General features: G+C 40.0%; 1 protein-coding gene across 2 annotated transcripts in view; it reads left to right on the top strand.

Annotated features, from left to right (window-relative positions):
• The first annotated feature begins 9,205 nt into the window (after window positions 1-9,205).
• The window catches only part of SCRN1 (secernin 1), a 66,494-nt gene continuing 65,693 nt past the window's right edge, over window positions 9,206-10,006 (top strand). The window contains exon 1 of one of the 2 annotated variants that reach the window (XM_010829338.1): window positions 9,206-9,487. The gene's annotated coding sequence lies outside the window, so the exon portion shown is untranslated. Of the gene's footprint in view, window positions 9,488-9,649; window positions 9,849-10,006 lie in introns of those variants that run through there. The other variant, XM_010829328.1, reaches the window with a different exon arrangement.

Consider the following 10,006-nt stretch of genomic DNA (forward strand, 5'->3'; position numbering starts at 1 on the left):
ATTATTTTTAGGGTAAGGATAAAAACGGTAGGAAGGCTTCAGGAGGTCTGCAACACCTAGCAGCCTCTGTGGACTCCTCTGTTTATCTGCTCTTTGTGTTCCTTTACTGCTAATAAAGCCTCTGGCATAAAATGGATGCCTTTAGTGAGTATGAGTCAGCCAATAATTTACAAAACCAATCTAAGTGCCTGTGAGCTAGACTACCATCAATTTTATTTTATGATCTAAAAGCAAATGACATGAGATGTTTGCTGAGGTCTTATTCTAAAAACCCAGAGTAAAGTTGAATGCTGTCTCCTTGGTCTCTAGTACCAGGTAAATTATATCCCACTTGGGGATTTCAGGGAATTTACAAGTCATTTCATTAATTTAAAATTCCACAATAAGTAGGATAAAGATAATTTCTTTAGTAAATGTTTACAGTAAAAACAATTCCATATACAATGTAAATTGTGGTATTGAGGGATAGTTTTCATTATGGTAAAGAATGAAGGGCAGGGAGATCCTTTGGGGCTTAGTTCCAATTTCCTATAACATTTTCTTATTCATTTGTTGGATTTACTTTGCTAGAGTGCATTTTGTGTTAATATAACTCTGAATTTAATTTTTACCTCTGGATACAAGAGAGTAGGGGCTTCCCTGGTTGGCTCAGTGGTAAAGAATTTGCCTGCCAATGCAGGAGACACAGGTTCAATCCCTGGTTAGGGAAGATCCCCTGGAGAAGGAAATGGTAACCCACTCCAGTATTCTTGCCTGGGAAATCCCTTGGACAGAGGAGCCTGGCAGGCTATAGTCATGGGGTCGCAAAGAGTGGGACATGACTTAGTGAATGAACAATAATAAGAAGAGTAGGACATTATGACATTTAATCACATATTGTTGGTTCTTTATGCTTATGATCCCATTTACTGGGACTGCTGGGCAGCTTTTCTGTGTGGTATACATTCTCTTTCAGATATCCTGCTGCTGCTGCTGCTAAGTCGCGTCAGTAGTGTCCGACACTGTGCAACCTCATAGACGGCAGCCCACCAGGCTCCCCTGTCCCTGGGATTCTCCAGGCAAGAACACTGGAGTGGGGTGCCATTTCCTTCTCCATTGCATGAAAGTGAAAAGTGAAAGTGAAGTCGCTCAGTCGTGTCCGACTCATAGCGACCCCATGGACTGCAGCCTACCAGGCTCCTCCATCCATGGGATTTTCCAGGCAAGAGTACTGGAGTGGCTTGCCATTGCCTTCTCCATCAGATATCCTAGGTTTTAAAAAGTTGGTTCTTAAGTTAATAGCTAAATTTAATTAAATGGGTAATTATACTTTTGGGGAATAACCAGGAGAAGAAGTTGTACAAATACAGATTTGCCCTAAAATGAGAAACAGCATTTTACTTGTGGGAAAATAGGGAAGAACTTAAAAAGGATTTTTCAGTGAAATCCTCATTTGAATGGCCAGATTTCCTCCCAGCATAATTGTTCTTTCCTGTTACCTCTATACCAGTGGTTCCTGGAGACTAATCACAAGTTTTGTCTTGTACTATTTTGGCTACATTTTATAATATAAGATCTTTTTACAAAATGTCATACCACATCCAGTAGTAATTCAAGTTTTTGTTTTAAATCACAGGCTTTAAAGAAAATTAAACAGCCTACTAAAGTTAATTGATTCTTTCTCACATTAAGACTGAACAGTAAATCAATTCTATTCCTAGGACTTTTTTTTCTCAACATTTTACTACTATGGCAATAATTCCTTAAAATTATTAACTCTTTATTGTTCACCTATTTCCCTCAAACTGGGCAATGTTCTTTGGTTTTCTAATATTCATTTTTTTTTTAGGTTAGGTATATTATTTCATTTTTTATAAAAATTAATTTGTAGTACACTGGTTTTTTTTTTTTTTTTTACATTTCAAGAAATCCTAGTACATTTGCAGAGTTATATTCATTACAATTTTAGGACATTTTCATTACTCCAAAAAGAAATCCTATACCCACTGGTAGTACTTTCCCCCCAGCCCCTAAGCTAACAGTGTACTTCCTCTATGTGTTTGGCTATTCTTGAAATTTTCTAATAATTTTTAAAGCTCAATCCTTTCTTTGTATTCATGGTAAAGAAAAATCAGTAAGCTTAGAAATTCATATGATGGCAAAATAATCTCTGCTTTTAATTTTTGTTTCAAAAAATATGAGCAGTGCTTTTTGAAATTCAAATAGAACCAAACCCAGCTTCCAGTTCTCAGGAATAAATCACTCTACATATGCAAAAGGTCAAATCCTTTGCACATGTAAGAGCTAGAGCCAATGGTATAAGAGATATAATAAGAACAGAATAATAGTATAAGGGATATATAAGAATAGTAAAAACATAGAACTTGGTTTATGATTAAGGCAGAAAGTCAATGGAAAAGAAAGAATAATCATAGATTTAAGAACTAAAGTATCTCTATATATCTAGATTGTCAGTTCTCTGAAATTAAACTGACAAAAAATGAAATAATACGAATTTTTTGGTCTTTCATAGAACACAAAAGAGTACCCCAAACAAAATACTCTCACTAGAATCAGAAATTTCATAAATTCTCTCAATAGGTGAAATCATTGTTTAATCACTAAGAGCATGAAGGAAATCTTTTAATTGAAACCCAAATTTCTACAGCAATTTAGACAGACTTTTTTTTTCCGAAGAACTGGAAAATAACTAATAGTAACTTCTGATAGAGTCATATATTATCTCAAGTGAGCAGTGATGTTAAAATTGTCAACATAAAAGGCTCAACATTTACAATTCAAAATGAGCTTTCATCTATTAAAAGGTGGCCACAGGTGTCACTAGAGTATTCAAAGCAAACCCTATTTTAAAACCATACATAGCATGAGGTCAACCTTTTCTACACATTGTAAACTAGGAAAACATATCAGCAAGAAAGGATTAGGTTGAAACTCCTAAGTCTGATTATAGAATCTTCTAGTCTCCTCTTTGATGATCATAAGATGAAGTTTCAGCAACTGTCCTTTAAATGATATGCTCAGTTGGCTAAACCCATGAATGAGTCCTAAAGTTGCAGCAATGAATGTCAAGCATATATAATTTGTTTCTAAAACCAGGTCCTGAACATTCATGAACTGCTATCTTATTCAAAATTAAAGAGGAGCCACTCATTGAGATGATACATTTGAATAATTAAACTTACAAGCCCATCATCTAATTATATGAGTAGGATTTTACACCTTTTGGCTAAAATACAATTTATGGTTGTCTAAACTGCATATTTAAAAGGTCAGATTGATCATTTAAATTCTAAAAATAATTTTAAAATAGATATGCATACTTATATTCTCTCAGTGTTGCCTATACTCAATATGGGCAGTCATTCTGTAAATTGTTTCAAGGGCATTCTAAAGGTTTGTTACCATGGTAACCAAATTCAGAAAACTAACCTCCTAAACACGGTTGTCATAGGATTAACGCAGGTGGCTGACTAATCTTAACTAGTGCTTTTCATTCTCTTTTTCCCATGGCATCCTGTCATCTCCTTTCCTTGGTTCTCATAAGATTACATACAAAGCAGTTACGCAGGCTTTCTTACCCATACATAAGTGTCTCACTCACATAATATCGTCTGTCATTCATCCTCATGAGAGTTACCCAATGATAGATCTTTTTCCTCCTCCTGTAATTACACTAAAAGAAGTACTAAGTGGAAAATACCTCTACATGCAATGTGTTAAATGCATTTCTCAATTACACATGCACTTCAGCTCCTCAAAATCATTGCATAGGGGTCTTTAGACAACCAGTAACACTGGTTGAAGAAAAGGCAAAATCATCATCATTTTTTTAAAAAAATAGTCTTATATTTATTTATTCAGCTGTGCTGGGTTTTAGTTGTGGCATGTAGGTTCCTGACCAGGGATCGAACCTGAGCCCCCTGCATTTGGAGCTCAGAGTCTTAGCCACTGGACCACCAGGCAAGTCCTAGCATCAGTGTATTTTTTTAGGTGGTCTGGGTTTGGTTAATCCTCATTTATGATTATCTTTTAAATTTGTTTATATTTCTCAACATGCTAAATTAATGTATTTATCTATGCATAACTCTTATATTACCCTGACAGCAACATACAATATATACATATATGACCTCTATACTTAATTATTATTTCCCTGCTTGCCTCTAATTTCTTGAAAGGTGGGAATGATATACCTTTTTCATATTTGCAGCAATAGTGCATTCCTGGTACAAGTGTCCAATAAATGTTCCTTGTGATATCAGTATGTTGAAGAAGTTCTGTAAGTATAAACTATGCATTTACAGTTCTTAGGGCTTCCCTGGTGGCTCAGCTGGTGAAGAATCTTCCTGCAGTGCGGGTGAGTCTAGTTGTATCTGGACATTTGGTTCCTTAGGGGCATTAAGACTAGTGTTCCTTGCCTTCCACATCTGTCCACAAAGGAAGAATTGCTATGGGACTTGCTATCCTATTGTGAACAACTAGAAAACTGGACAAAATATATAAAACAAATTTCGTCAGACATTGGACAACCCATGAGCAACTAGAAGAACAGGACTGGGATTCTCAAGAGAAAGGAAACAAATAAGATAAAAGCTGCAGTTACCCCAATTTTCTTCTGTTTGGATGCAATTCATGAACCATACATGATAAAAAAGAAGGAAAACAAAACAGAGCCCAGTTGTCTTGTAGGATTGAAGAAAGAGAGATCAGAGTTGAAGGAGGTCAAAGCAGCTAGAATTTGTCGGCAGAGCTCTGGAGAAGAGAAAACTAAACAGAAAAAAGCCCAGAAATTTGCATAAAATTTTTCTTGAGTCACTGAGAAAAGACCAATCTGTGCATGCATATGGTAAGTCACCACAAGGGAGGGCAAAGAATAACTCCTGAGGAAAGAACAACTGTTGCATAGCTATGCAACAAAAAATTCCCAAAGCTCGCACAAAACTGAGAATTGTCCAAATTCCTACCAGCCAGAATCACCTGACTGATCACATGGAACATTCATCAGAGCCAATAGGTGAATCATACCTTCGTAAAAACCAAAGGAGTCACAGAGTTAAAGCTACCCTGTGCGCATGCTCAGTTGTGTTTGACTCTTTGTAACCCCATGGACTGCAGCCCACCAGGCTCTTCTCTCCATGGAATTTTCTAGGCAAGAATACTGGAGTGGGTTGCCACTGGCAAGTGGATTCTTTACCACTGAGCCACCCAGGAAGCCCAAAGCCACCCTAGGAAGGTTCTAAGCAGTTTATAAACATGTCTCGTGTGAAAATGATTCTTAAGAACTAAGTCCAACAACCTTTAAAGAAATATAAGAAAAAATCCATCACTCGATGACCTAAAATTCACAAAGACTGACATCCAATGAAAAATTACAAAAGAGACAAAGAAGCAGGAGATAAAACAACCAATAAAAGACTAAAAATAGAAATGATGGAATTAGCATATGAGGACTTTAAAACAGCTATTACAATATATATGATCTGATATTTAAAGGAAAATGTGTATGAGAAATGGATAGTCTAAAAAGAAGAGTAGAATTTAAGAGAGATAAGGAATAAAGTATCTTACATAAAACTTCAATTGACAGGTGGCATTTAATTCCTTTTACTGTGCGACTTTGCTTCACTCTGCCTGGTTGCTGAAGCTGTGAGAGATGGTCAGGTCCAGATCTCAACCAGGCCAAGTGAGGTCTGTAGACCTGAGATGTGTACTGTGGGGATGAAGAGGGATTAAGGGATTCCTCAGACCAGGAGAAGTATAAAAGCCCCTTTGAAAAAATAAAAACAAAGAGAAAAATAAACTTTCATGACAGTATTAACCATTAGTAGATTAGAGACTACAGAAGAAAAGATAAGAAAACTTGAAGAAGTATCAACAGAAATTATTCAAAATGAAGAGAGTATAAAGAGTAGTAGGGAGAGGGAAAGAACAGATTCTCAGTGATCTGTGGGACAATATCAAGGGGTCTAATAAATTATAATTGGGGTCTCTGAATTTGGGAAGGACAGGGTACAATGGGTAAAATATTTAAAGATATAACAGCCAAAATGTTTCCTAATTGATGAAAACTATAAATGTATAGATCCAAGAAGCTCAGTAAGCCCCAATGGGATAAACATAGGAAAAACAAACAAACAAAAAAACAGACCAAGGTACATTATAACCATATTGCTCAAAACCTGTGTCAAAGAAAAAACTCTTAAAATCCACCATAGGAGAAAAAAAGGACATATTATGTACAGAGGGAGAAATACAATCAAACAGACTTTCCTTCAGAAACTTTGCAAGTCTTGTTTGACAATAGACTATTTATGACAATAGAATGGTACCTTTAAAGTGCTGAAAAACACGAAGCTCTCAACCAAAAATTATGTTTCCCAAAAAAAGTTTCAAAAATGAAAGTAAAGTGATTACATTTTCAGACAAAACTTGAAAGAGCTCATTATCATATAAACTGCATTTAAACAAATGACAGCGATAGCAGGAAAAATGGGGTGGATGATGGGTATACAGTTGAAAGTGTTCTGCATTATGTCTGAAATTGTACTAGTTGAAGGTAGACAGTGATAAGTTTAAGATGCATATTGTAAATTCTAGGAAAATTAAAAAAAAAAATAACCAGTATGGCTAATAATTTTTTTTTTCAACCCCATGGACTTCAGCACACCAGGCTCCCCTGTCAGTCCATGGGATCACAAAGAATCAGACATGACTGAGCAACTGAACTGAACTTTGTTTTTCTCATTATTTACAATAATGGTTGTAAAATGGAATATGAAAACAATTCTTCAAAGGAAAGAGCAAAAAGCAAACAAAAAAGAACAGAATAAATAGAAGTAGCAAGATGTTCGGAGAAGGCAATGGCACCCTACTCCAGTACTCTTTTGCCTGGAAAATTCCGTGGACGGAGGAGCCTGGCAGGCTTCAATCCACGGAATCGCTAAGAGTCTGACATGACTGAGTGACTTCACTTTCACTTTTCACTTTCATGCATTGGAGAAGGAAAGGGCAACCCACTCCAGTGTTCTTGCCTGGAGAATCCCAGTGATGGGGGAACCTGGTGGGCTGCCGTCTATGGGGTTGCACAGAATCGGACACGACTGAAGCGACGCAGCAGCAGCAGCAGCAGCAGCAAGATGTTGCATTGAAAACCTATCATATTGATAATTACATTAAATAGAAATGGTCAATGGCAACCCACTCCAGTGTTCTTGCCTGGAGAATCCCAGGGACGGGGAAGCCTGGTATGCTGCAGTCTATGGGGTAGCCAGAGTCGGACACAACTGAAGCCACTTAGCAGTAGCAGCAGCAGCACACCTGAGTTTCTCAACCCTGATGCTACCAACATTTAGGGCTGGAAAATTCTTAGCTGGGGCTTCCCAGGTGGTGCTAGTGGTGAAGAACCCACCTGCCAAAGCAGGAGACATAAGAGATTCAAGTTTGATCCCTGGGTGGGGAAGATCCCCTGGAGGAGGAAATGGCAACCCACTCCAGTATTCTTGCCAAGAGAATCCCACGGAGAGGGGAGCCTGGCAGGCTACAGTCCATGGGGTCCCAAAGAGTCCAACATGACTGAGAAGACTTAGCACAGCACAACACAGTTCTTAGTTGTGGAGACCTGTATTTTGTATTTTGGGATATTTAATAGCATCCTTGGCCTCTATGTGCTAGGTGCCAGTAGAGACCTCCTTCACTTCTGCCATCCTGACAACAAAAATGTCTCCAGACATTGCCAAATGTTCCCAGGTTTAAGAGCCTCTGATCTAAGAGCTCCAATTAAAAGGCAAAGAGTGTCTGATTGAAAGTGAAAGTGAAGTCGCTCAGTCGTGTCCGACTCTTTTCGACCTGATGGACACCAGTCCATGGGATTTTCTAGGCAAGAGTACTGGAGTGGTTGCCATTTCTTTCTCCAGGGAATTTCCTGACCCAGGGATGGAACATGGACGCTTTACCATCTGAGCCACCAGGGAAGTCAACTGACTGAATGAAGATCCAATTATACTCTATCTAAACAAAAACAAAATCTACTATATTATAAAGATAAAAGTTAAAAAGACAGTTTCCATGGTTGGATTAAATGCATAATCAGGTCCCTTTGTGCTCCAGGATTCTATGACCACTGCTCTATTCTGCAGTATCTGCCTTGATTACCCCAGCCCTCTCCCACTATTCTTTCACTCCTGGCAAACCACAACCACAGGCTTAACATTCAAAGATGTTAAAAAAAAAAAAAAGTCTTCTTCCCTCTCCTGCATTCAGTAACCCAGTTCTCCCCGGTAACATCTACTATTACAGTTTCTTAGGTATCCTTCCAAAGATAGTCTGTGTGTTTTCAAATGAGGACAGGCATATTTCCCCCCACAACTGGTAACACAGTTACACAGTGTTCTTCACATGGCTACCCCACCCTTACTATAGATTGGAAATCTTTCATATCAGTACATAGATCAGTATTCATTTTTTAAATAGCTGGATAGCATTCCATTGTGCATATGCAGTTATATATTTGAAGAGTTCTCTATTGATGGGCATAGTCTTGGCAATCTTTGCTAGCATAAAGGATGTAGCAATGGATAATCTTGTACTCGTATTATTTCACACTTGTGTTGGTACACCTGTAGGATAAATTTCGGAAATGGAATCTTTAGGTCAAAGACTATGTACATATTTGTAATTTGGGGAGGCATTGCCAAGTTATCCTCTATGGAAGTTATAAAACTTTGATTTTTGCTACTCTGACACGTGGAAAACGCTACTTTATATCTGTATTTGCTTTACAGTTAAGGGAGCTTGAATATTTTTTTCATGTGCCTGAGGGGTATTGCGGTTTGTTTTTCTGTGAACCATCTCTTCATATCTTTTGAGATGATCTTTTCTTTCAATGAATTTTTAAAAATTTATTTATTTTTAATTGAAGGATAATTGCTTTACAATATTGTGTTGGTTTCTGCCATTACATCAACATGAATCAGCCATAACATAGTCTTTTCTTATTAGTTTATAAAAGGTAGAGTCTGTTCTAGTAACAGATGGATGGATCGTCATGTCCTGACCAATGACCTTGACGCCAGCATCAACACACTCGGTACCTGTCTATAGATTTATTAACCTAGGTTTGGGATCTTGGCTTCGCTACCTGCTACGTGACCTTGGACGAGTTGCTTAACCTCTTTGGGCTTCACTGTCTTTAAGTATGGGACACGGTCTGGCTTATCAACATGGCGCAGGACCGTACCTTTAAACCCAGGGAGGGAGTCGGCTTGGACATATGAGTCGACAAAGTATTGGACACGTTTCTCCGCGGAGAAATCTCGCTTAGGCACAGAGGCCCGCACGTAGCAACCGAAACGGAGGAATCCCGGAGAGGCGCCAGAGAAAGTGGGGTCTGACTCCTTAAAGCCCGAGGTCTCGCTTGAGAGGGAGAGAGACGCAAGCCCGGCTGTGATCAAGAAATAAAGATCGAGCAAAGGGAAAGCCACTTTCCTCGGTGAGACTCGCCCTCTGAGCCGTCCCTTCTGCTCCCAGGCGGTCTCCGGAATCAGGCCTAGCGTGGGTGCGGCGCGGCCCGGCCGGGGGCCAGGGTGTGAGGAAGAAGGCGGCGGCGGCGGCGGCGGCAGGGAGGCTGGGCCCCGCGGTCACGTGAGCCCGGCCAGCTGTTAGCTGGGGGCGGTGGCCCGGAGCTTTGGGAGTCTGGGGAGGGGGAAGCGCCCGACGGCCGCCTGCGACGCTGCAGCTGCAGCCCCCGACGTCGCCACTGTAATCGCCGCAGCCGCAGCACGCGCACGCTCGCCGGCCTCGCATCGGCACCGCAGAGCAGAGCCCAGAGCCCGGAGCCCGCCGCCCCCCAGGTGAGCCGTGCAGGGCACCCCCGGGAGCGCAGGGCGTCTGCAGCCGCTTCCCCCGGCGGGTTTCACCCTGATCCGCCATCCCTGTCCCCCCTGTGCCTCTGGTCGCCTCCGGCTGCCTCTCTAGACCCGCGGGTGGCGCTACCTGGGGCAGAATCCCG

The sequence above is a fragment of the Bison bison genome, unplaced genomic scaffold (genome assembly GCF_000754665.1).
Source record: "Bison bison bison isolate TAMUID 2011002044 unplaced genomic scaffold, Bison_UMD1.0 scf7180017858770, whole genome shotgun sequence".
Lineage (NCBI taxonomy): Eukaryota > Metazoa > Chordata > Mammalia > Artiodactyla > Bovidae > Bison > Bison bison.